The sequence below is a fragment of the Ochlerotatus camptorhynchus genome, unplaced genomic scaffold (genome assembly GCF_037179485.1).
Source record: "Ochlerotatus camptorhynchus isolate MF236.1 unplaced genomic scaffold, CSIRO-AGI_Acam_v1.1 ptg000166l, whole genome shotgun sequence".
NCBI lineage: Eukaryota > Metazoa > Arthropoda > Insecta > Diptera > Culicidae > Ochlerotatus > Ochlerotatus camptorhynchus.
Window position 1 is genome coordinate 348118 of NW_027040656.1, and position 26085 is coordinate 374202.

General features: G+C 38.7%; 1 protein-coding gene and 1 pseudogene across 1 annotated transcript in view; one reads left to right on the forward strand and one right to left on the reverse strand.

Annotated features, from left to right (window-relative positions):
* The window catches only part of thw (thawb), a 305735-nt gene that overhangs the window by 263527 nt on the left and 16123 nt on the right, over positions 1-26085 (reverse strand). The window lies entirely within an intron of this gene.
* The window catches only part of LOC135701522 (uncharacterized), a 28766-nt pseudogene continuing 7667 nt past the window's right edge, over positions 4987-26085 (forward strand).

The window sequence follows — 26085 nt, forward strand, 5'->3', positions numbered from 1 at the left end:
CGAATATGGGTCCGGCATAATCGATACCAGTTAGCTCAAATGGTGCACTCATGGTAACTCGTGATTCCGGTAAAACGCCCATTGATGGCTGGATGATCAGTGGTTTTGCCCGGAAACACTTAATGCAATTGTGGATAACCTTACAAATGATAGATCTCGCATTTGTTATCCAGACTGACCTTCATGGAGTCGGTCCTCGTGGAGCTTTTTGATAAGCATTTCGGTAACTGGATGTTTCTGGGGAAGCAACAGTTGATGTTTGGCTTTGTAAGGCAACTTCGAGTTATGCAGGCGCCCACCGACGCGCAACAGTCCATCTTCGTCGATGAATGGATGCAACGTAGCAAGCTGCTTTGGTAGTTCACCACGCTGGATATTCTGGATCTCTTTCTGTAGTTGACTCTGTTGCAGCATACGGATTATGAAATTCTCGGCCTTACGCATATCCTGAACAGTTAAGGTATTGAATGGTTTCCTATTCTCCCGAGGAGTTCGGACTTAACGCAGGAATCGTACCACTGTGGCCAAAACACGTTGGAGCTTGTTTAATGAACTGAACCGTTCGAGCACAGGATCACAGGATTTCTGAACAACTGGGTTGGCGACAGCTGCCTCTTTCAGCTCAGGAATCTCATGTTCTGAAAGTTCTTCGATCTGCTCCGTCACATAATCAGCTACAGTAAGGAAGGGTGATCCATTCCACCACAGGTCGCACTTCTTCAATTGGACTGGTTTCATTCCTCGAGATACAATATCTGCCGGGTTCTGATTGGTACTCACATAATTCCATTGATAATCTTCAGTCAAGCGGTTGATTTCGGCTACACGATTGCGAATGTACACTTGCAACCGATCCAAGGGTTTGTTGATCCAAGCCAGTACTATTTGGTTGTCACTCCACAGCTTCACTTGTCGACTCGAAACCTTCATCATCGGAACCACCTTTCTACCAACCTGGCAAGCAATAAGCCGGCACTCTACTCCAATCTTGGAATGGTCATCGCACGGAGTGGGACTACTTTGGATTTGCTGCACAGGAGGTGAGAAACAGAACACAACGGAGGTACAGACAAGCTCCATATGCTGCCTGGGAAGCATCGGCGAATCCATGAACCTCTATGGCTTCTGGTTCTGGAATCACGACACACCTCGGAATCTCTATGTTGCTCAGTTCATCTAAGGATGTCTGGAACTCTTCCCATCGGTGAAGAATCTCACCATCGAGCGGATCATCCCATCCTACACTGCAGGCCCACAAACACTGCATTATCATTTTCGCTTCGACGATCACGGGAGCTAACAGTCCCAAGGGGTCGAAAAATTTTGCTATCTGGGATAGGACCGACCGCATCGTCACTTGTTTACTATCTTCTACAGGATAAACTGCTACACGGAACAGGAACTGGTCTTTCTTCGGATCCCACAGGAGACCTAGAGCCTTGATGACTTGGTTGGCACTGGAATCCTGGATCGATACTAGGGTTTCACGGTCTTCCTCAGGAATTCCATTTAGTACTTCCTCCGAATTGGAGCACCACTTTTTCACCAGAAATCCACCCTTCAGCATTAATTTTTCGATGTCCTGACGTAGCTTCTTGGCTAGTTCAACTGTTTCTGCGCCAGACATAATGTCATCCATATACGAGTCGTACAAGATTACCTCGGCCGCTTCTGGATGATTAGCTATCTCATCACGAGTTAACTGGATTAGTGACCTCATCGCAAGGAAGGAAGCTGCCGAAGTCCGATAAGTAACGGTCAGCAACTCCAGAACTTGTAGCGCTTCTGATGGACTACCACGCCAGAAGATTCGTTGGTACCGCGTTTGGGACGGATCTATAAGAATTTGCCTGTACATTTTCGAACCATCCACAGAGAAAACTACAATGTGGGTTCGAAAACGTAACACGATGGAAAACAAGTCACTTTGACTGTTCGAACCAGTCATCAGCACATCGTTCAGGGATAGACCACTTGCTTTCGCTGTCGCATCAAATACTACGCGCAATTTGGTGCTGCTACTCGATGGCTTCAGGACGCAATGGCGAGGCAAATAATATGTTTGGATACCTGCTCGATCTTCGTCCTCTTTTATCTCGCGACGATGACCAAGGGTTTTATGTTCTTCGATGAAGGCTGCGTATTGAGTCTTCAGATCAGGATTTCTCGCCAATTTCTTCTCCAATAGCAGGAAACGTTTCAAGGCTAACGACCTGGAATTTCCTAGTTGGTTCACAGAGTCACGAAAGGGTAGCTGGACCACAAATCATCCATTTTCATCGCGACGGTAAGTTTGCTGATAATGTTCTTCGAAGCGCTGCTCCTCGCTGGTCTAAATAGCGGCTTCGGTAATTTCCTCCTGGTCGAAAAATCGTTGCATACACGCCCCCAAACTATCGGTCATAGCAATGTTGGCACACACTGGATTATCTTCCTCTGGCTCCTCGTATGAACCGGCTACAACCCATCCGAACAGAGTCTGGTACAATGTCGGCAATCGATTGGACATCTTTATCTGGCCTTGCATTAGGATGTGGAAAAATAATTCAGCTCCAATCAGCATGTCTATTTCACCTGGACTGCAGCATGAAGCATCAGCCAGTAGAATACCGGGAGGGATGTTTCAAGAATCAATGTTCACACGTTCCGACGGAATGGTGCCTGTCACCTTCGGAGTAACGAGACATTCGACGTTGGTGGTAAAATCACTACAGCTGGATGTCATTCGTACCACCACCTTGTGACGGATATGGGATCTGCTACCTCCAACACCGATAACAGGTACATTGGTCGAATACTTTGGAAGTTTCAGCAAGTAGATTTATCTGCGATCCGGAATCCATTAATGCTCGTACTTGTTGAGTTTGTCCGTTATTCGATGTCAAACACACCATCGCTGTCATCAAGAACACTTGCTTGTGTGGATAACCGCTGCTAGAACAGGTTGCATGCACAGGTTGCTCAACCGTTGGCGCTTTGTTCTCCTCGGGTACCTTCGATGTTTCACTCGGGTACCTTCGATGTTTCACTGGAAATCACTTCCGGCTTCTCACGCTGCTCAAAATGAACCAATGTGTGATGTTTCCTGGAGCACTTCGTACATGATTTGTTACTGGAACACACTGCACTGCGATGGCTTTTTCGTAGGAAGTTAAAACACAGGTTTACTTCCTTCACCTTAGCCACTCTTTGTTCTGTGGTCATCTTCTGGAATGTTGGACATTTATAGTTTTGATGTTGCTCTGAACAGAAGTCGCATGAATATAGTGATGTCACTGACGCTGAATGTGAAGCCTTGGATGGCATAACCTTAGGGAACGATGTCTTCTGGGTCATCATCTTAATACTTGACGACTCTGGAGTACTCTTCTCGCACCGTTCCAGGATAACGCAACGCTGCTTCAGAAAAACGATCATTGGCTCGTATTCAGGGAGCTGTGTTTGATCGATGGAAGCTTCGCACAATTCACGGGTCTGGTCATTCAACGCTCGAGTCAACACAGTCACTACGAATAGCTCGGACATCCCAGTAAGCTGTTGGTTGAGCTTAACTAGATTCTCAACATGGCGGGAACACTCATCGACGAGGTTCCGGAGGTCCTTCGAAGACTTTTTCGTCATCTTTTTCTGATTCAGGAGGCCTAGAATATGCGATTCTAAGATCAGGCGTTGGTTGCCAAATCTTTCTTTGGAAAAAATAGAAAAAAATCGATTTTTGGACCACCCTAATGAGAAAATAAAAAAATACGGGTCTAATACTTTTCGATAAGGAACAAAACTGCCAATCGTTAAGAAATTCTGAGAACCACTATATCGTTTTGCTATGGAATGGCTGTATATATATTGTCACAACTACTAAACAGATCAAAACGTAGATCTCACTGCTAAAAGCAAGGTTTGAAGAGAAATCGACGATTTTTCGAAAATTTTCGATATACCGAAAATCTGGTTTATCCACTACTGGTGGGGCGACATCTGTCGGATTTTATGGTGGAAACTAGTACTTATTTGATGTGTTTTCATTTCCAGCAGCCTCTACAGTGTTGCCAGAAATGAAGGTTACGCCCACCTCATGTCACTTTCATTCAAGTACTCCCACGTGGAGTCCGTTAAGAGCAAATGATTCCAGCTTTGACCAACAATATATAAAATGATACGATACAGTACGATACGATACTATGCTGATACAGTTTGACTGTAAAAACATCGGGAGCGTCACTTACGGTGCTTTGAAATGGAAAATATGATTATTATAAAACATATTCTTATTTATGAGTTATTTGTTTGAAAAAAATAACAGTAATTTATTTAGAAACAATGCGATGAAAATGCCTTTCATTTGCATTAACAGTTTGACAGTTCTACAAATCAACTGAAAGTTTAAACTTTTAAAAGTATAGAGAGGTCAACGTTTGAATTGACTGTTAGGTGACTTTAGTTTAGCTAATTACTGACTTTAGTTTTGAATGTTTTTTTTTTTTATTTGATTAACGATTATTTTGTGTGTGTAAAACCGAAAATCTAACGATTGTCTCATCGTCGAGCTGGAACGGACACCCTAGGAGAACAACGATGACATAGGCAGAATGCAAAGCGGTAAGGGTACCTAAATCGTATCCTGAACGAAGCTCGTTATAAAACTGGTCATGAAGTCTGATTGATTATAACGGTCTAACATTTAACATCTCAGTAAAAGCTTACTCGTTGTTCTTTTCTCTCTATGTTATTGCTTGTGAATGTCAACAGAATCGAGTGGTTTCGGGAAAATTCTCACCTTGCTGAACAGACGCTAACCGAGTTTTACTTCTATAGGAGGTCATGAAATTTGGATCGCAAAGACCAAAAGCGGTCACTATTTGATTTTGATTGATTTTGATCGTAAACACAGCCGAAAGCGGATCATCCAGCTCCTGATAAAGTTCACATCCAACTACATCAGAACAGCTGATTATGTTGTGTTACGACGAGAACGGACTATGCTGATAAATGGTCGAGTTCCAGAATCTCCCTACCATCGGGTTGTCGAAAAAGGTATTCGAGAAGCGGTACCATTTAGATCCGACCAACGTGCGAAACCTGAGAAGAGTCTTCAAGAAGAACGGTATCAAATAGCTGATGCAGTCTCCGGTGCTAGGATATCTGAGAAAATTACGAGCAATTGTTGAAGCATCTGAAGCGCTAGTGGCGTTTTTTCTGACGATTGAAGGTAAATACACTTTTACGGATTGTGGTACTCAACCATCTGTATTAAATCCAATTTGCTGGTGAGAAGTCCTCATGCTTTGATGACCATTAACAGGCCTCACAATCCATTACCTAGTCACAGTGGTTGCTCCATTTACCTTGTTTTTTAAGTACTATTACTATTTAAAAATAGTGCAAGAATACTACATATATACCGGACATGAACAATAGAGTTCGTGTCAAATATAAATGTAGTGTTTCAAATGAATTGTGTTTTTTTCGATCGCTGTTTTTTCGTTGACTTCTGTCACTTTTTTCAAATATGTTTGCATTTTTTTTATAAATATCTAAAGCTATACAGTAGGAAATAAGTGCCTGTTTGTACAAAACGTGTGCAACTACCCTACCCAAATACTCATATCAATACACAAGTGCCGCAAGCGTAGTGTTATCATGCCTACCGTTCTATTGTAAAGATTGCAAATAAATTCAATAGTTCGCATGCCTCTGCCATGGCAGGATGGCCCGATAAACGACCGTGTTTTATTTTCACCATCTATTCACACAACGTAGGGAAGTTCTGCCCGTGCGCGATCATAATTATGTTTGTACAAAACGTGTGCAACTACCCTACCCAAATACTCATATCAATACACAAGTGCCGCAAGCGTAGTGTTATCATGCCTACCGTTCTATTGTAAAGATTGCAAATAAATTCAATAGTTCGCATGCCTCTGCCATGGCAGGATGGCCCGATAAACGACCGTGTTGCCATGGCGGAGGCATACGAACTATATGCATTTATTCGTACGGCTAACACAGTGACAATTATACATGGACAAGTGGGGACATCTATGGACAGGTAGTATTATTATTTTATGCTAAGGGTAAAGGCGGTAAACGTCGCTTGCACGAACAGTGCCTTTGAATAAAACTTTTGATGTGTGCTGTTGCGGAAAAAGCAAGAGGAGGAGGACGATGGCGACAATAATGTCTTAAGACAGGATCTATATACACTTAGTTTGGTGAGACCTTTTCATATTATTTTACTGACAATGGATATTCCCAATCGTGTTTTACATCATGCTTTATTAAATACGCGCTGGATTCAAAGCATTGATCTGAATCTGAAGGTGTGCTTGCTGTTCCATTAGCCATGTGATATCGGAACTGTAGACATGTGGAACTTATGGCTTCTGAAAGTGACTTCAGAATTGGTATGAATTATCAAACATTTTAAAATGGGTTTCTGGATCAACAGTAGAGCTAGCACCTTCTAATTCCCGGACTAAAGGTGCTTTCAGTTATCTCTAATATGATAATTTCAAGTATATTTCTTCCATAATACCACTTGCAAGAAATGTTGCAAACAATATTTTGAATGTTAACTTGTATGATACATTACGCTCCTTTTACATAGTGATAGAAATTCACATTACTTTTTTCAACTGTGTAGGCTAAGAACCATTTTCAACCAACTTGGCCAAATTCGAGAACGAAATGATCAAATCAAGGAAATGATCAAAATGTGTTTTGAAATAAGATTCAGCATAAGACATTTTTATTGTATTACACTCAATTCTGTAACGCGATTTTTTTTCGTCTCTATATATCGTGCTACCAAGTGTAATGCAACATGTTTCAAAACATAAAAAACAAAGAATAATATGATGGAATTAAAAAATGTGTACCCATCCTGCATAAGGGCAAAATAAAAAATAAAATAGCCTAAAAACATAATTGAGTGTTATTTGATTACAATTTAATTACCGATGGTCATAGCCTAGTTCGATGCCACGCTTGTATTTGCGTCGAATCATTTTTTTTTTTCATTAGACTTGATATCAAAAAACATAATTTTGCACCAACTTTCGAAAGTTTCCGAAACATAGGGATGTGATTTTTGAAAAGCTGATAAAGATTCCTTTAGACAATGCCAAATTGGAATAAAAAATTATATGTTTTAATACATCATCTGAAAGAGCTTTGTTTTCTGAGCACAACGATATTTTTTTCGATCCCACAGACTTTTATCTCGAGTTTTAAATCAAGATTTAATGCAAGATAATAACTTCACTGTTTGTCACTCAACTATCAAATTGACAGCTGGCTCCCATACAAAGTCCCACCGAGAGGCGCTAAGATGGTGATTTTTGCGAGTAATCGCTCTATTTAAAATTGTTAGAAGACACGGTATCAACAAGGCATAGAAAGTAACAAGGACTAAAAATAGATAATTAGAAACTTTAAGAAGTCAACAACGTGGAGCCCTTGAATTTTTTAACGAATTGATCACTTCTACGCATGGTTCGGACCTCCCGAAAGACCAGTTCGTGGTCAACAGAGTGCGCATGCTAGTCCCAGATCCAAATTCATTAATGTAGCATCAAAATAAGTGATTTAAAAAAATACGGAGCTCTATGATCTTTCTACGAATTGGTCACCTTTACGGATGTTCCAGATCTTTCGAAGGACCGTTCCATGGCCACCACAGTGCAAATACTGGTTTCTTTTTATTGGGTGTCAAGCTGGAGCTGCATGACAGCTTAGTTTTCAAGACTTGACCCATTTGAATAAATGTTGCTTCTATCCTTGACAATACAGCAGAAGGACTAGCCTATGTTGGCCGCTTGAACACTGGATTCCGTATGTATTGTTTCAAGATAGTTATAGAAAAAATGCTGTGACGTGTGCACGTAAATACATCCCCGTAGTAAACCGATTGAATAAGTAAATCCGTTTCGAATGAAATATATAAAATATATAAGTTACGAAAACCGCGCGAATTCCGAAAGCCGTGCGAGACAACCGAAGCGAGAAAAAAGGCTTATTATCACTTAAAGAGTGGCACTAAAATAAATGTTATAGCCTATGTTGGCAAATTGATTAATTTTGGTTTCCTCCCTAGATATTCTACTTATTTACTACTGAGCTTTGTATCAAATTAGTTAATTTAAAGAACGTATCGATCATTTCAAGAGACCGCATCGAACAAATTCTATACTACATAAGCTCAAAAGCGTTTGACAAGCTCTACCGAATTGCGTATCACTTCTGCGTAAGCTCGTAGACGTAGGCGCGTTGAATCCGACAGTCGGCAAAGGTTTAACCTGTACCAACTACGCTTAAGGTGATACGGCACGTTATGCAACAATGGCTGTCCCTACAATCATTAAATAAACGTGTTTTGGTATGCGTGCGAAACACATCTTCCTACAAAACAGTAAATTACTAAGTACATACCTTAAAAAATGGGCCTGAATTGTATGAATAAGTTCTGGATACATATTTCAATACTTTTCCATCAAAATATTGCCAATTCATTCACGCATTGGTAATATTTGCGTTAAAAAGTACGATCAGCCAATTTTGTTCTGCTCAGGGCATGAAATTTCAATAACTGTTTTCACTAGCTTTCACTTCTCAAAACCACACTAAAAACAATTACGACGCGTGCTTCTATAAGCACTTTCAAGTTAATTCACTTTTAAAGACGACATTTACTTAAATAATATCATTTGCATCGTTAAAAACGCGAGCCGCGAATAATTTTGCAAGCTGGAACTGTTTTGTTTACCTTTTTTCTACACACCGCATTACGAAGGTGTGCGTACGAATCATTTATCATCCTATCCAGTATTGTCGATTTAATTGTAACAAAGTGTTTAAAAACAATGGTTTTATTGCTTTTTAAGGTGCTTAAACTGTGTTCAATTTAGAAACCATTACTAATAAATGTTTAAAACAATTTCTTATTTTGTTTCTCAAGGCAAGAAAAGCAAGTAAATGAACCTAGAAATCTTCTATAGAAAACATATATGTTGTTTTGGTTGCACTGCTCGAAGCCATCAGCTGATATGCAAAAGGCGGCAAAAGGATGATTCGAAAACAAAAATTTACACGATAAGAAAAAATATCCAGCGGCCAGTTCATTTTTGCCTACTTTTAACTTTGAGTATAATCACGTGGAGTATAATCATATTCACCTACTTTTGGGTACAACTAACTATTTTTGGGTAGAAGTGAATTGTCAATTCCACACAAATTGAACACATTAAAATGAAAACTCTTCGACTCACATTACCTACTTTTTGCTTCCTCCAATATAGTGCCGAGATTTGTCAAAATGAGTCACTTTGGGATATTTTTTCTTACCGTGTACCTAGAGTTTTGAGCTCTGGAATCACTTTTGGACAGGTCGTATGTAACCAAAGTGTACAAAGTGTGATGTTGAATCAATTAACTACTATGATGACTTGACCTGTTGGTCTTGGTGGCTAGGTGCATAATTATTTTCTGTATAGGTAGGGGTGTCCTGGGAGGTGGTAGGTCGATAATATTGGCAAATTGAATAGAAATGTAGTGATAGTCTCAATATTGGATGATAAAGAGATATCTTTGTCTTTTTAAAAATGACGAAGGTTGAAATTTACAGTAAAATGGAAATAACTTATTCTTTGCCTTTCTAATTTTTTTTTTCAACTGTTCCACATTCGACCTAATAATAACGAACTCTAGCAGCTATGTTTACGGTAGTTGCGGTAGTGCATGATGTACACTCACACCACTACAGCATCAATGATAATCAATTCACTGACACATAGAAAGGAGAGAAAAAAAAGCAAAAAAAGCGTTACGTATCGTATCACCTTAAGGAACGGCCTTGAGTCAGTAAAACCGTTTGGAGCTAAACATCTAAATTACGTAAGAAACGAAAATCGCGCAAATTGTGAACACCACGCGAAACAACCGTAGAGAAAAAAACAGCTTATTATCACTTAAAGAGTGCCACCAAAATAAATGTGATAGTCTATGTTGGCAAGTTGATTAATTTTGGTTTCCTCCCTAAATATTCTACTTATTTTACTGTTGAGCTTTGTTTCAATTTAGTTTAGAGGTAACCTCACGTATCAAAAAAACTTTTGGTGAGCTCTACCGCATTGCGAATCACTTCTGCGTAAGCTCCGTAGACGTAGGCGCGTTGATTCCGACAGTCGCGAAAAGTTAAACATGCATCAATACCACATAAGGAAAGATCGATTTTACGTATGGTTTAGTTCATAGATTAACATTGACTGCTGTTTAAAAATGTAAGTACTTGAACACTAAGAAATAAGTTGACTCAAATGCTTTAACCGCATTTATAGATTTCGCGTATTGAGAGAATAATATAGTAATCGAGTATAACAAACTCAGGTACTTGTTTCAAGTACTTTTGATTTAAGCCTCTACCTATTTATTATATCTTAGTTCGACCCAGGTAACACCTTCATGTGACTAAAATCGAAGACAACAAATCGAGAAGACTGGCAACTCTTCCATTTTCTCATACGAACGCTATGAGACAGGTACAATCGCGTCATCTGCCGCTCAAAGGTAAATTCTTCAAACGAATTTGATAGCAAATCCTCAGAAGAAGGGTTTGTGTATTCACTCATTTTTCTATGCGTTGCTTCCACCTTCACTCAAGCGCAGCGCCATTGTATCTGTCGCTTAAATTCTAGCAAAGTGTCCAGTCTTCTTGATTTGCACATATAAGATTAGTTACAATGCCATGCACAAAAATGATGTTTAACATTGTTTCCTGAGTAATACTTCAATGAAAACAACAATGAAAGCTTGTCACGCAAATAGAAGGAATACCCAACCAAACCCAAATAAATCTATCTGCGTAAAAATAAATAAAATAAGAGTGATTTGCGGCAAAACCCGCCAGTATCACACCCAACGTCAGTGCCTATACGTAAGCGTACTACGATGCGGCTCTCAATTAAAGGAGTAACAAGTGTGATACTATCACTGCTAGACTAGATCTTTGGTTCTCTCATGCAGTAGTTTATCAGAGTAGTAATCCCCATTGCCTGCCCATGACGCCATTCTATCGCGGCATGAGCCAGCAACGCCGACCATAAACCTACCGTCTCCAACACTCCACTATAAAGCATGAAATTAAGCCAGCCCACCAACAGCAAGGTGCAAAAACTTTTGCAGCAAGGTGCAAAAACTAGCCAAGGGGAGGGCAGAGTGCAAATACTGGTTTCAAATCCAAATTCATTCATGCAGCATAACAACAAGTTGATTTAAAAAATCTAGATCCTTTTTTACTAATTTTCACATTTACGGATGTTTCGGATCTTCCAGAGGAATGCTTTGCTGTCCCTTGGGTCTACATTTTTGTCCCAGATCCAAATTGATTCATATATCACAAAACAAATATTTCGTAGATAGCAACGCTTGGGTCGGTTGCTATCGCGCTGCTATATTTGTCAACCTGCTGTTCACCGAGAGGCAGATTGTAATTTCCCGTTATTATTAACCATTTAAATGATTTATAAATGGTCACTGACCTCCTACTTTGTGAAAACAAGACGCTATTGCTATCTATGGTGTTGTAAAGCTTTTCCAGGCTCTTTTGCATTAGAAGACTATTTATTAAAACAATTAGAGGAAAATACATCGATCAGCTACCACAGGGTTACCACTTATAGATGTGATTTAGAAACTATTGTAAGGCCGGCAGATGTCCCGTAACGTGGGTAGATCACCTTTTCGTGGTACGTTACGTGATGTAAGATCTACCACCGATTCCTAGTCCTGACTACTACAAACTATGGGAACAGGATTTTTCAGTAATCCAAGGAACACATCTTAGTCCTTGTTACTTTTTATACCTTGTTGATAGTGACAAGATTCGGCTTTGTCCACCGAAGATGATCATGAAACAAGGAAAAAATAAGTTCGTTAGTCTACATCTATGTGATTCCTAATCTTCTATTCGTTATTCCCTACTTTGAAGTGGTTAAGACTACGGTTCTGATGCATGGTCATTATGGGTGTCATTGTTTAATTTTGTTGCTAAGGAATCCAATTTTGAATGACAAAGGGGCACGGCTTTGGAGGGTGTTTCAACACCCCGAAGGGTCTGAATAGCGAAGCCTTTCAATTAGAGTCAGATCTTTGTAATAAATGCAACAATAACAACTGTAACAAAAAATTGAATACTTCATCATTTCTAAAGTAATACGACATACACTAAACTAAGGACACGGAATAAACTACAATTGATCAAATTACTGGTCGCAGTGGTGATAGGTCCCGAACAGAGGCAAACAAAAAAAGCCGGCAAATGAGTTTGAATCATTTTTCTGCTTGAAGTTTGATACCGCACTTTTATAAAAACAGATCAATCTAAATTTTTGAAAACTACTTGAAATAATTTACAAGAAGGTGAATTTTTAGCCATTTTTATGAAAACTACAGCTTTGTGTTACAGGATGAAGTACAATATCATCACTGAAATGTGCAACAAGCTACCATTCATCCATTTGTTATTTATTTTAAAGAAAATATGCTAGTTTAATTTTATAATAATTTCTGAAGAGTTAAGGCATGACTTGGTGGCTGTAAACTTGTTTATTTCCAAAATGATTAGTTTTTTACGTATACACCAACATAAAAAACAATAAGATTTATTTCATGTTCGGAGCTGCGTCACAGTACAAGAATCGGAAATAGTTCTAGCCTTTGTAAATTGATTTCAAAATATGGAATTGAAGCCAAATGGCATTTCTTTGCAACATCACATGGGAAATTTCCTTGTGACGCTATTGGAGGTACAATAAAACGCGTGGCTACTAGAGCAAGTTTAGGCAAAGAACGTGAACAATAGACTGATGCAAAATTTGAAATGTTCGCTCCACAGTGCTCAAACGGTTCCAAATTGGGCCCTGATTAGCCTCCCAAACCTTGAACTAATTTAATGAGAAACTGACTTGGCACAAACCATTTGAAGTTTATATGGAAATTACTATGGGAAAACAAAACTTTTTGTTCATTGTCTTCTAGCTTTTTTACATATTGTACTGTTAACAAATTCTATTGCTATTCTTATGGAAATTTTTATCAGCAACCAACATAAAATGCAAGAGTGCTTTATAATAATTGTGAGATGAATCAACAAAATTCATTCCAATGTGTTCAAGCAAGAAGTACGATCGGCTTGTTTCGCGCTTCCTTATTTTGGAGGTTTTCTCGCTGTTTTTTTTTAAATACATTTATTTAATCATCTTCCAATTTCGCAGGTTTACAGCTTCTTGTTCGTTTTTTCATGTTTTTTTTTAAGCTAACTTATTACTAACGTTTATTGGGGGAAGCCGATCACCCGCGGCGGACTCGGGGTTAGTGAACACATCCATCTACGCTCAGTCTTCATCATTCATAACGAAACATTCCTACAGATTTTTCTCATTCATACGCAATAGCACGCATACTTTCTGACAGATGAAGGGATCCTTAAACTAACTTAACCTACTTAACCTATTGAATGTGACCAATTATCAGTTTTTTTTTTATATAAATAAACTTGCTTACTTCTTTTACAATACTAAGAACTTTTAACAAATACTTATGAATTGTTGAAAGTGTACAGTAAAGCATTTTCTATGATTCCATCTTTCTTCACGAATTAAATTTTTAAACTTATCTAGACCATCTATGCTATTTCTCCCATAACTCTTCATATTGTACATTATAGCTTCTACTGTTAGCCATAAGGCCGCTTTGTGTTTATAATCTCTATTCCCTATTTGTATTGATAAAATTTCATCCGAGTTTTCAATCTCTATTTTCATTCTGGTTCGAATAATCATTGTCACCCATTTCCAAACATCATTAGCTAATCCGTAAATCTCAATACGATGCTGCATTGTGTCATTAGCACCGCAAGCATCACAATTAAGATTATTTATGCCAGCAATACCATCATTTTGCTTTTGGTTGGTACCAAATCATTAAGTACAATAAACAACATTGATTTAGCAGATGATGAGAGAAAATTTTTATCTAGATTTTCTAGTATCGTTACCCAATCCATATTTGGGAGTTCATTTTGCATTCTTGGCGTTATATTTAACTTTTCAATCAAATGCCAGTATATCAACTTAGTTGAATTCAAAGTTGATTGCTGTTTAACTTGTTCTGCTGTTTTAATCCATTCTCGCGTGTTTCTGGTTACATTTCGATTACATACTTGGTTAAGCATGAACTCATCAATATTTAAATTAGAATCATTTTCCACGTATAATATGTTTTTATGTTGAGCGATGAAGGTCTTGATGTATCTCAAAAAGTTTTCAGAGTCTGCATCTGGGTCACTTTGCTTTTTAAAACTAGTAGAAAAATGTTCAAATATTGTATCATTAAGAAGCCGTGCATCTGATGTCAGTACTCCATTTATACAAAGAGTCATCCCAAGTAACAATTTTGGTTTTATGAGGGTTCTGAAGACCATGATTTAGACTTGTAAAATGCTATAAAACCGCGATAAAACCTGCAATGTTACTTGGGATAGCATTCGAAGCAGTTGACTTTTTTATTCTATCTGAGATTTGGAATAGACTCAGTTTTTCATCTTCCAGAATATTACTACTATTTAAAGTCCTTTATAAAACGCAAATTTTCTCTGTTCCAATTCAAAAGTTTAGATTTCACTATTTTCATTTCGTTGTCAACCGGATGAATAGTTCGTTCAAGCAGTTGTAATAAAAGTTTTTTTCTCTAATCATTTCGCAATTTCGTGTAAACGACTCATTTTTAAAAAATTACTTACGCCGAACTTAAAATCATTGTTCCACCAAAAGCTTAAATTATTATACGAGTTCCGCGTTTCCAATCTGCCAACCAATTCTTCAAATCGTTGCATAACTTCATCCTCATTCAAAAAATGTGGGTTCAGTTTCCAGTAACCTCGGCCTATGCAAACCGTATCTCGTTGTTGGGGAATTGAGAGCTTTAAAATCATACTTTGATGATCAGAAAAAGATAATGGAATCGTTATTATACTTTAAACGTTGTTAATAAATTCCAAAGATGCATATAAGCGATCCAGCCGACACTTTGAAGTACCTCTTATAAAAGTAAAGTTGGTTTGTTTTTTCAGAATCGTTTTTTCCACATCCTTCAACCCAAGAGAATCAACTAAATTTTTCAGACCACCACAGAAGTTTTTAACTGAACCTATCATATCATCGCCATTAAGGGGAAGCTCACCGCTCCGAAAAAAATAATTACGTTTTGATTTTTCTAAAAATATTGGAAAAAGATATCAAAATTCTAAGAAAATCACATATTTTTTTATTTTTCAAAGAAAATTCACATGCAAAAACATAAAGTTGGACTCAAAAAACCACAAAACATCGACTTTTCGGTTTTGCTGAGAGTCCAATTTTTTTTTCATGATGAGATAGAAAAAAAAAAAATTACATGTAATTTTTGACAAAAATCTAAGGAACAAACTGATTTGCTTTGATTTTTGATATTTTTTTCCAATATTTTTAAAGAAATAAAAATGTACCGAAATTTTTTTTTTATTTTGTGGCCGGTAAGGTTCCCCTTAAGAACGCAATTAAAGTCGCCGACTATGACATTTTCACTACCGTGAACTAAGTGAATGAGAACATCTTCATTGAATAAAACATCTCTTTCTTTCTTATATCCGCTTCCTGAATGGGCATAAATATTAATATAGTTTACAATAACAGACGAAATACGACCGTTAACGTTCAAAATAACATTAGAAAATTTTAGATTACTTCGCAGAAGAATTCCGGTGCGTTTACCATCCTTGCTTATGTTGACTATTGCCGTATGCGTACTTAAGAAAGCAAAATTTTCAAAAGCTAGTTCTTGTACAAAAACAATGTCCAAATCATGGTTCCAGAGAAAATCTTTAAAATGGGATTTTTTGACTGGAGAGTTGATAGCGTTTAAATTGATCGATGCTACATTACGAATGAATTGCATGAATTGATAACCGTTCGATTAGCGCAGTTGAATGTAACGAGTGACAATAGGATGCTCATACGAGCTTATATACACCGTCATTTCGGGTTAGACAAAGAGATCTACACCTTATTTATCTTGCTTTTCCTTACCAACATTCTTAGCCTGACCTCGTGATCTCGATCTTCCGGACAGCTGCGAGAGTATTCTCTCCACCGGTTGGTCTCCGTTCGGATTTTTGGTTCGAGAGCGCCCTCTTCTCGGTGATTGTTTCTTCGTCGCGCCGTTGCTGCCAGTTGATTGTGTCGAAACGTCCATCTTCTCGTCTCGCTCCCCTTTCTTCTCCTCTGTTGGAATTACGCTGGTCTCTGGGCCTGACACTATCTCGGTTGATCTGTTCGAAGGCTGCTGGCTTTGTTTCGAAGCAGTTCCATTGTTTTTCAAGAGCAAGAGCATGTTTGGCTGCAGAGCACTGTTGCTTGAAATTGTGGAATTGTTTGCAACAGCACCAGCAACCACTTTTGGACAATTAGCTTTAAGATGGCCCTCCATCTTGCAGTTGAAACATTTATTCTTCAGGCCCTCGTAAAACAAACGCGCCTTGAAATGACCAATGTACAAATTAGCCGGTATTTCCTTGGAAATTTCCATGTGGACGCCCCGTATCCCACTGAACACGGAGTATCCATATGTCGCCGGATATCGTTCACGAACATGTTGTCTTATCGTTCCGAATTGACCAAGCACCGCCTCGATATCCTTTTCTTCGGTCTCCGGGGGTAAATTGAAAATCCTAACGTACCTAAACAGTTCGACTGCCCACTTCCAGTCCTACAGTCGTGGTTCCTCCATCACCATATGCGAACAAGTACTGTTCATCCATTCCAAGCAACAAGCAGTTGAAATCCGGCTCATCAATAAACTTGATCAAAAAGCAGCGGTCGTTTTCATCCTTGTAGATCGAGTGTACTTCCGGAGCAGGAATCTTCAGAACATTGGCCGTGAACCGAAGAACGTCTAGGTGGGCAGGTGCCTTTACTCCACTCGCGAAAACTTACTTTAACGTATTCTTACAAAACTTGTCCATTTCTCTATTCTGTGAATAGATTCCGTTGCAATAAAAATAGGTTAGGTGCACGTAAAGTGCGATAATAAAGGCCCTCTTATGGACTGTCAACGAAGCATGTGCTATCACTTCAACGTCCGAGCGAATACTGCGCTGTTCGTTGAATAAAATTATCAGTTTTTCTCACTTAGTGATTCCTGGCATAGTTCCCGGCTAATTTATTGTTCGAAAGTGAGTTTTTTTTAGAAGAAAGTGTGGTTTAGTGGAATAAAAGAGTTAGCTTTGCGATTGGCAATTCTCAAACTAAACGCTTCATCGTTGCGTGATCACGCATACCTTCGAGTATGAGCACCCGTTCCTGTATCGACATCGATCATCCATCATCATGTGCCTGTGTACGCTGAGTACCGAGCTCCGATCAAGTGCACCACAGCAAAGATCATCTGTGTGAACGCCTACACACATAACGCTCTGTGGTAGTAGTATAGGATTATCAGATAAGTTTTTGTTTTTTGTTTCATTTCCTCCACCATCAGTTAAATTTTCATTTTGTGTTTCTGTGTCTGTAGTTTTTCTGTGTATTGTGTCTGTGTGATATTGTTTAATTATCATTTCAGTGGTTGTGCTATCGTTTTGCGGTCCCAATACCGGTTTATCATTTTGGAGTCCCAATAGTACGACAAATGAATGTTTTGTCGGAAGACGACATGGATGACGCATCGTCTAATGAATTAAATGATACCATCCCTGGTTCGTCATCTCAGTCTGGCAATGGACAGACTCAGAAAGGCCTCCTGTTTTCGTTGCTATCCTGAAGCAGGCTAACGAGATTGCTGCCTTCCAGCACGCACCAAAATGCGTGTACTGCAAAGAATCTCCTCCTCATGATCTCTCGTCGTGCCCGGTGTACAAACAACGCGAGGAGAAACTACAACGCTCACTTAAGGAACGTTCCCGGCAGTCTTTTGCAGAAATGCTTAAGACAGCCACGCCATCGACCAACGAACAAAAAAAAATCTCTTTTCTCTCTTGTCAGATGACGAGACTGACTCTGACTTGGCTGAGGAGGGAACTTCTTGCAGTTTTCCGGAAGTTTCTGCACGGAAACGAAAGCACATCCTTTCGCGGAAAGTTGCAAATCCAGAACGCCAAATCAGTTTGCCCAAATCAAGGAGTGGTGGAAAAAGGAGACTTCTACTCCTACTGTATTCCGCAGAAATGGCTATACCCAGCATTTTCCACATCTCCCGGGAACATCAAAACCCCCGATGCCCTAATTTTCAGAACAGAAGCCTCATCTTCAACTGGGTTGTTCTGTTCAGTTCTTCCTACTTGATTATGGGAGATTTTATTTCCCACGGTACAGGCTGGGGGGAACTGTATGAAGACAACCGTTCTACTTTGATATATGACCTCTGTGACAACTTTAATATGTCAATTCTTAATAATGGAGAAGTAACACGTTTGGCTGATCTATCCTCCAGTGGAAGTAAATTAGTCCTCACACTTTGCTCTAACTCATTATCATTGGATTGCACGTGGAATGTGATCCAGGATCCCCACGGTAGTGATCACTTGCCGATCAAAATTTCGATTGCCAGTGGGTTCAACCCGTCGGAATCCGTTAACATCGCGTACGACCTCGATGCGTAACCGGTCTTTAAACAACGAGAGCGAGGAGTACCCGGATCGTTGGATTCTCAAGTTCGCGCGAAAAGTATTTCCTAATTCCGTGCCGGCACAGATGGTTCCTCGCGAAGCGTAGACGAGACTCAGTAGACGAGATCATCCAGCCTTTTACAATGCTGGCGCTCTTACTCGCGCTCCTTTCGTGTCGCAATTCGGCTCCGGGATAGGATCAAGTTCGACTTATTGAAGAACCTCCCAGACGTCGCTAAGAGGCACATGTTGAACTTTTTTTTGTCAGTTCCTGGAGCTCAATATTGTTCCAGATGATTAGAGGTGAGTGAGAGTTATAGCCATTAAAAAGCCTGCGAAACCCGCCTCAGATCATAACTCGAATCGTCTCATCGCGATGTTATCGTGCATACGAAAATTGTTGGAGAAAATTATCCTTTTTCGCCTCGACAAATAAGTTGATACAAACCACCTACTCTCAGATACTCAATTTGGTTTCCGTAGGGGTAAAGGAACGAACGACTGTCTCGCGTTGCTTTCCACAGAAATTCAGTTGGCTTTTGCTAAAAAAAAAGCAAATGGCGTCTGTGTTCTTGGATATTAAGGGGGCTTTTGATTCAGTATCGGTTGAAGTTCTTTCAGACAAACTTAACGCTTGTGGCCTTTCCCCATTGATAAATAACTTTTTGTACAATTTGCTGTCAGAGAAACATATGAGCTTTCCTGATGGAAACTCTACTGCTTCTCGATTTAGTTACATGGGTCTCCCCCAGGCCTCATGTTTAAACCCCCTTTTGTATAATTTCTATGTCAGAGAAATTGATAATTGTCTTAGTGACAACTGCATGTTGAGACAACATGCAGATGATGGCGTAGTGTCTATGACAGGGCACAAAGAGGTCGACCTGCAAGGACCATTACAGAATACCTTAGACAACTTGTCTACGTGGGCTGTTCAGCTAGGTATCGAACTCTCCTCTGAGAAAACTAAGATGGTAGTTTTCTAGGAAGTGCAGCAAAACCAAAGCTTTTAGGCAAACCGATCACTCATTCTATATCCTTCAAATATCTTGGGGTCTGGTTCGATTCTAAATGCACCTGGAAATCCCACATTGAGTATCTGAAGCGGAAATTCCAACAAAGGTTCAATTTTCTCCGTGATGGAGAGCCCATCCGCAAGATCTTCTAACATTGTACCGGACAACGATTTTATCAGTTTTAGAGTACGGAAGTTTTTGCTTCCAGTTGGCGGCAAGGACACATATCATCAAACTGGAACGTGTCCAGTATCGTTGTCTCCGTATCGCGTTAGGATGCATGCATTTGACTCATACGATGAGTCTAGAAGTGTTGGCGGGCATGTTGCCACTATCGGATCGGTTTTAGGAATTGTCCCTCAGGCTCATCACCCATTGTGAAGTTATGAACCCACTAGTAATCAAAAACTTTGAGAAGCTTCTTGATATCAAACCCCAAACTCGTTTCATGACTATGTACTACGTGTACATAACACAGGAAGTCAGCCCCTCACAGCATAATCCTCATCGTGAATGCTTCTCCGACTTCGGCCATTCAGTTAGTTTTGATTTATCTATGACGCAAGAGATTCGCGGAATCCAAGAACATTATCGTTCCATGATTGTTCCGTCATGATACACTTCAAAGTTTGGCCAAGTTGATTCCGCAAGGTCGTTCTTCACAGATTGATCACTAATAGAGGCGTCCGCTGGTTTTGGTATTTATAACGAATTTTATAGCGCCTCTCGAATGCTTCAAGCTCCTTGTTCCGTATATGTCGCTGATCTGGCGGCAATACATTATACGCTAGAAACCATCGCCTCATTACCACTGGATCACTATTTTATCTTTACGGATAGTCTCAGTTCTGTCAATGCTATTCGCTCCATGAGGCCGGTAAAGAACTCCTCGTATTTGCTCATGAAAATACGAGGTCTTCAAGCTGCTTTATCTATTTATTTATTTATTTATTTATTTATTTATTTATTTTATTTATTTATTTATTTATTGGCTATATTCGATCATCCCTAAAGCGTCAAAGGGTTGGATGTGGGTCAAGACTTCATTCGTGTGATGTCTCGCCTCATGTCCAATCACTATTCGTTAAACTCTCACTTTTTCCGTGTTGGGTTGGGGGACAGCAATCTCTGTGAATGTGGACAAGGTCCAAGACGCAGATCACATCACATAAGGTTACCAAGACGTAGATCACATCATTTGGTCTTGTATACGATTCCCTTCGGGCTCGAGGTAGACAACCTAATGTTCCAGTTCGGGATGTTTTGGCTAGACGCGATCTGGAGTTTATGAAACTTATATATGTTTTTCTGAAGAATATTAACCTTAGATTGTAAGTTTGATTTACTTTGTGTTTAGTTTGTATTTTGTGTATTTGCTTTTTTTCTTTAATTTTGTTTTTGTATTAAAGGGTGTCCACGAGGAAATTGCCACACACAAAATTGATTCGCAAAATTCGAGTTTTCATCCGATTGCCATCAAATTTTCAGGGATTGAGAAATAACTATTAAACTTCATTTTACCATTTTACTCGTATTTTATTTACAGTCCATACGCAAATGCCCGCACCTTGGCCTTAACCCCGGCCATAAGATTCTGCACAACCTGTGAATCAACCGTTTTTTGCATGTAAACCCATACTTTCTTCAGTTCCTCGACTGTCTTCACTACCTTAGGTCGTTTAAGAAGGTGCTGCTTCATAATCGCCCAGTACTTCTCGATGGGGCGGAGCTCCGGAGTGTTGGGAGGGTTGAACATTTGCGGCACGAAATTGACCTTATTGTCCTTGGAGTAGTGGCATGAGGCCAAATCCGACCAGAAGATTGTTGGGACGTTGTGGGCCTTCAGGAGAGGAAGCAGCCGCTTCTGGAGGCACTCTTTTATGTACACCTGTCCGTTCATCGTGTCCTGGGTCACGAAAGGTGCACTCCGCTTCCCGCACGTGCAGATGGCTTGCCAAACCAGGAATTTCTTCGCAAATTTGGACATCTTCTGAGTGCGGACATGCTCCGGAACGCTGAACTTATCCTTGGCCGTGAAAACAGGTTGCCGGGGATCTGTTTGAAGTCGGCCTTCACATATGTTTCGTCGTCAATGATGCAGCATTCAACTTTCGTCAGCATGTTGAGGTACAACTTTCTGGCACGGGTTTTGGCGGACTTGTTCTGCTTCTCGTCGCGATTAGGGGCCTTTTGTACCTTGAACGTTCGAAGCCCAGCCTTAGTTTTGGCCTTCTGGACAAAACTTCGGCTTAGGTGCAGCTTCTTAGCCACATCCCTAACGGAGGCGTTCGGATTTCGGTTGAAGGCCCCAACTACGCGGTTGTGATTTTTGGTGTTGTACGGAATACTTTTTCCTTCACTTCTGGGCTTCCAATCGGTGGTCAACCGTTCCTCGAACCGCTTAATCACTCGCGACACCGTGGAATTTGCGATTCCCAACGTTTTAGCGATGGAACGATGCGAGAGATCCTTGTTCTCGTGATGAATGCGCAAGATTTTATCACGCACGAGCTGTTCTTTCGACTCCATTTCCGCGAGTTTTGATCACAGGACTTTAAAACTTGCAGGATGTAAATAATGCTCTATGAACTAAATCCACCAAAATTTTCATTAAATTCTACCCAACGGTTAAAAAGTTAGAGCAATTTCATAGTGTGGCAATTTCATCGTGGACACCCTTTAATTGTAAAATTATACAGCTGATAACAAGTTGAATAGAAATAAGTTCATGTTTTAAAAATGATTAAAAATCCTCCTCCCTCTCCCCATCCATAAAATTGTAAATCTTCATTAACCTCGAGACGACCACGAGTATTCGGTTCAATGTCTTTAACTCTAGATTTAAGATTAGGATTAAGTATGTATAACGAAAATGATAACTTGGCTCTGTAAAGTTTATTCGATTGAGCCCGTACAAATAAATCAATTCATAAAAAAATTAATTAACAAAATTATCATAAAACGAAAGTATGGCTTCAGATCTTTTTTTTTTCCTTGATATGTTTTCCCTTGATCTTGTTTTCCGTACTGAGTACCAATTCTCCCGACGCCAGGGAGACAGGTCCCACACCTGGGCTCTACCTATCAACCCATATAATCATGGACTGGGGTCCAACGGCTTTACTTCCCTTGTGAAGAATGGCGTGATCAGAGATTTTATGCCTCAGAACATCCTGACGGCGCCGACTAGGATTGAATCCAAACTACACCACTGGCGCCACTAGCTTCAGATATTAACGAACAATATAGTAATGCAAAAATAATTCATTGAACTCAAAAGCTTTACTCTTTCATTCCTGTTTTAGAAAATAACATTAAAGCCAAATGTTATTCAAACTGTAATGATAATGAAGCCAAAATATTCGATGTATTTTCAAAAGTGGTGTGGATAAAAATAGAAAGAAAGTGTATTTAAAATAAAGTTAAATTATGTATGGGGAAATGGATGTAATGTTGGCCTAAATGTCCCTTACTTGGTCCAATACATAATTTCAGCAATTGACTAAATTTTCAATAGCGACCAAAAATATACATTAGTACCGTTACAATGACGCGTTCATCTAGAAAAAATTGATAAATAGTAGATTTTTAGCGATGTTCCCAATCGTAGATCCATAGGCCAACATTAGAGCAATTTCCCCTATTATCTATCAATAAGGTTTAAAAAACGAAAAGAACGAAAACATGTATTGGTGGATTTTAGTTGAAATTTGAAAACGAGACAGCATTTCCAATATGGAATGTGTAAAAATAGCACTAATAAAAAATTTAATAATAATTTACACAAATGGCTTGTTTGATTGTTATGATGTTTTAAGGAATATTGTGCATAATTATGATGCGATTCTTGGAAAAATATACACACTTGCATACATAAAATATGCAAATATAAAAATTTAGAAAACGCATCATACATTTTTTTTATGATTTAACCATTACAAAATTTAATCAGTAAGCAGCAAACATTATGAACTTCACTAATATTTTTTTTAAATGAGCTTTTTGAAAAATTATTTTTTGTAACTAATCTAATTCTTTTCATAGAAATAAACAAAAAATATCACAGTGTATACTTTTTTACATAATTGCCAAAATAATATCTACAACTTTGTTCAAAACGCCATATCGATCGAATAAACCATTTCAACAATATATACATATTTTAACTCATTAGTACTGTTTTTACCCATGCCCTGTTGGAAAAGTAGTCGTAGCCCAATGTGAAGAATGATAACATAAATTTTTTTTTTTACTTAAAAGGAACAAATGGGCAAAAATTTACCTAAAATGGAAATGATCGTTCAGGATCGATTCTTGAGCCTTCGTGGAATGCCTCATGAATAAAAATTTTCTTCTTTTTTCATTCCAAATATTAAACACCTTGACAAGATCCACATGGCAGTCACTAATCAACGATCAACGATCAACGATCAACAACGATCAAAAGGAAACCTGGCAAAAATATCACGTTGTCGTGAACAGTATTTCATGAAAATAACAAAAGGAGATATACTCATATTAACCTATTACATTATATACATCAATAAGAACCTAACGCTTCTAACGTACCGCAACAATATGAGTGTTTCCTCTAGCTAATTTTGATGTTTTTCCAGCTACTGCAGAGATGTTTAACCGGCTATTTGATTAAAGAACAACTTCGTAACATGGATGATTGGCGTTCAATGGATTTATAAAAGCTCACCAATCTTTTGATATGTTTTGAAAAAAGTGTCGAGTAAATCTGAGAAATTTCTATGTTGTTTTCTGACCTTCTCTGAACTTTTTCAAATTTCTCTGAAGATCTCGAAACCTTTCTAAAATACTCTGAAATACACGTTATTATTTTGAACAACGTACATCTTTACTGCAGTTCTAATCTTCTTTCACACAACTTTAAGCAATAACGGCGCCGGTGGTGTAGTGGTAAGCGTGATTACCTCTCACCCCAGCAGGCCTGGGTTCAATCCCAGTCGGCGCCGCCGAGATGTTCTGAGGCATAACATCTCTGATCATGCCTTCCTTCGGATGGGAAGTAAAGCCGTTGGTCCCCGGTTCATGAGTTGATGGGTCGATATGTAGGGTCCAGGTGTGGGAGCTGCCTTCCTGCAACGTCGGTAGCATTGGTGCTCAGCACGGAAAACAAGATCGACGGAAAAAACAAACCAAAGGAAAAAAAAAACTTTAAGCAATATGCTAGTGATGTTTACATAATTGCTTAGAATTTATCTGTAGAGCACACAGTTTACTGGAAATCCACATGGCATATCTGAAATCCACGGAACCGAGTGATGTTCTGGTGAATTTATTTTAATGGCTGTGAACCATTTGATGGATTTTTTTTTTAACTTTTGGTTAAAATTTGACAGATGAAAAGTTATCGTTTAACTCTGCTATCCAAGCGTGGTTATTTCTGACAAACAAGAAGTTAAATTTTGACAACCGTGGCTAAGTTCTGCTCAAAAAACGATCGATCGATAACACATGGATTTTCGAACATAAGAAATAACTTTCGAAATGTCACTTTTAACCACGAGTTAAATTTAACTCGGCAAATGGTTCACAGCCTAAAGCTTCCATATGATTTTATATGAAATTTAGAACTGAAATTTTTAAATAAACTTCTCTGCAATTATCGTAACTAGTAAAAAGATATAAAACTTCTCAAAAGTTTGAATAATTGTTGTGGCATTTATAGAACTTATCTGACCTTCACCGATCAAGCTCACGGCTGAACGTCTCTTTAATAAAGATAAGCAAACAACAATCACCAAACTTTTGTGCTCTCCCGTTAGTCACTTTTGACACCTTTCCGATGGTGGAAGGGCTAGCTCTGTATACCTGCATGGGAGACCAAAACATTTACCAGTAGTGATCGTATAATACATTCAGTCCTTTTATTGATTTGCCACGTCGTAGTACGTTAATATACCGCCCTTAAATAGCAAAACGATATAGTGGTTCTCAGAATTTCGTAACAATTGGTAGGTTTGTTCCTTATCGAAAAATATTAGACCCGTATTTTTTTTTTTATTTTCTCATTAGAATGACCATTTCCATGTTAGGATGATCAAAAAAATTGATTTTTTCAATTTTTTCCAAAAAATTGCATTTTTTTTAATCATAACTTTTGAACCATTGAACCGATTTGAATGATTAAAATATCAAATGAAAGGTTTTCAAAAATTGGAGTTTTGTATAGAAGAACTTAGATTGTATTTGTTTTTTATGGTTTGTAGACAATGGGTGTAACACGTTTTTATATATATATATATTTTTTTTTTGAAAACTTAGGCTTTTTTTCACAACATATAAAAAAATCAGCTAAGTATTTTTCTTCGTTTTTGAGTTACGATTTTTTTAAATTACATATCATGTTAA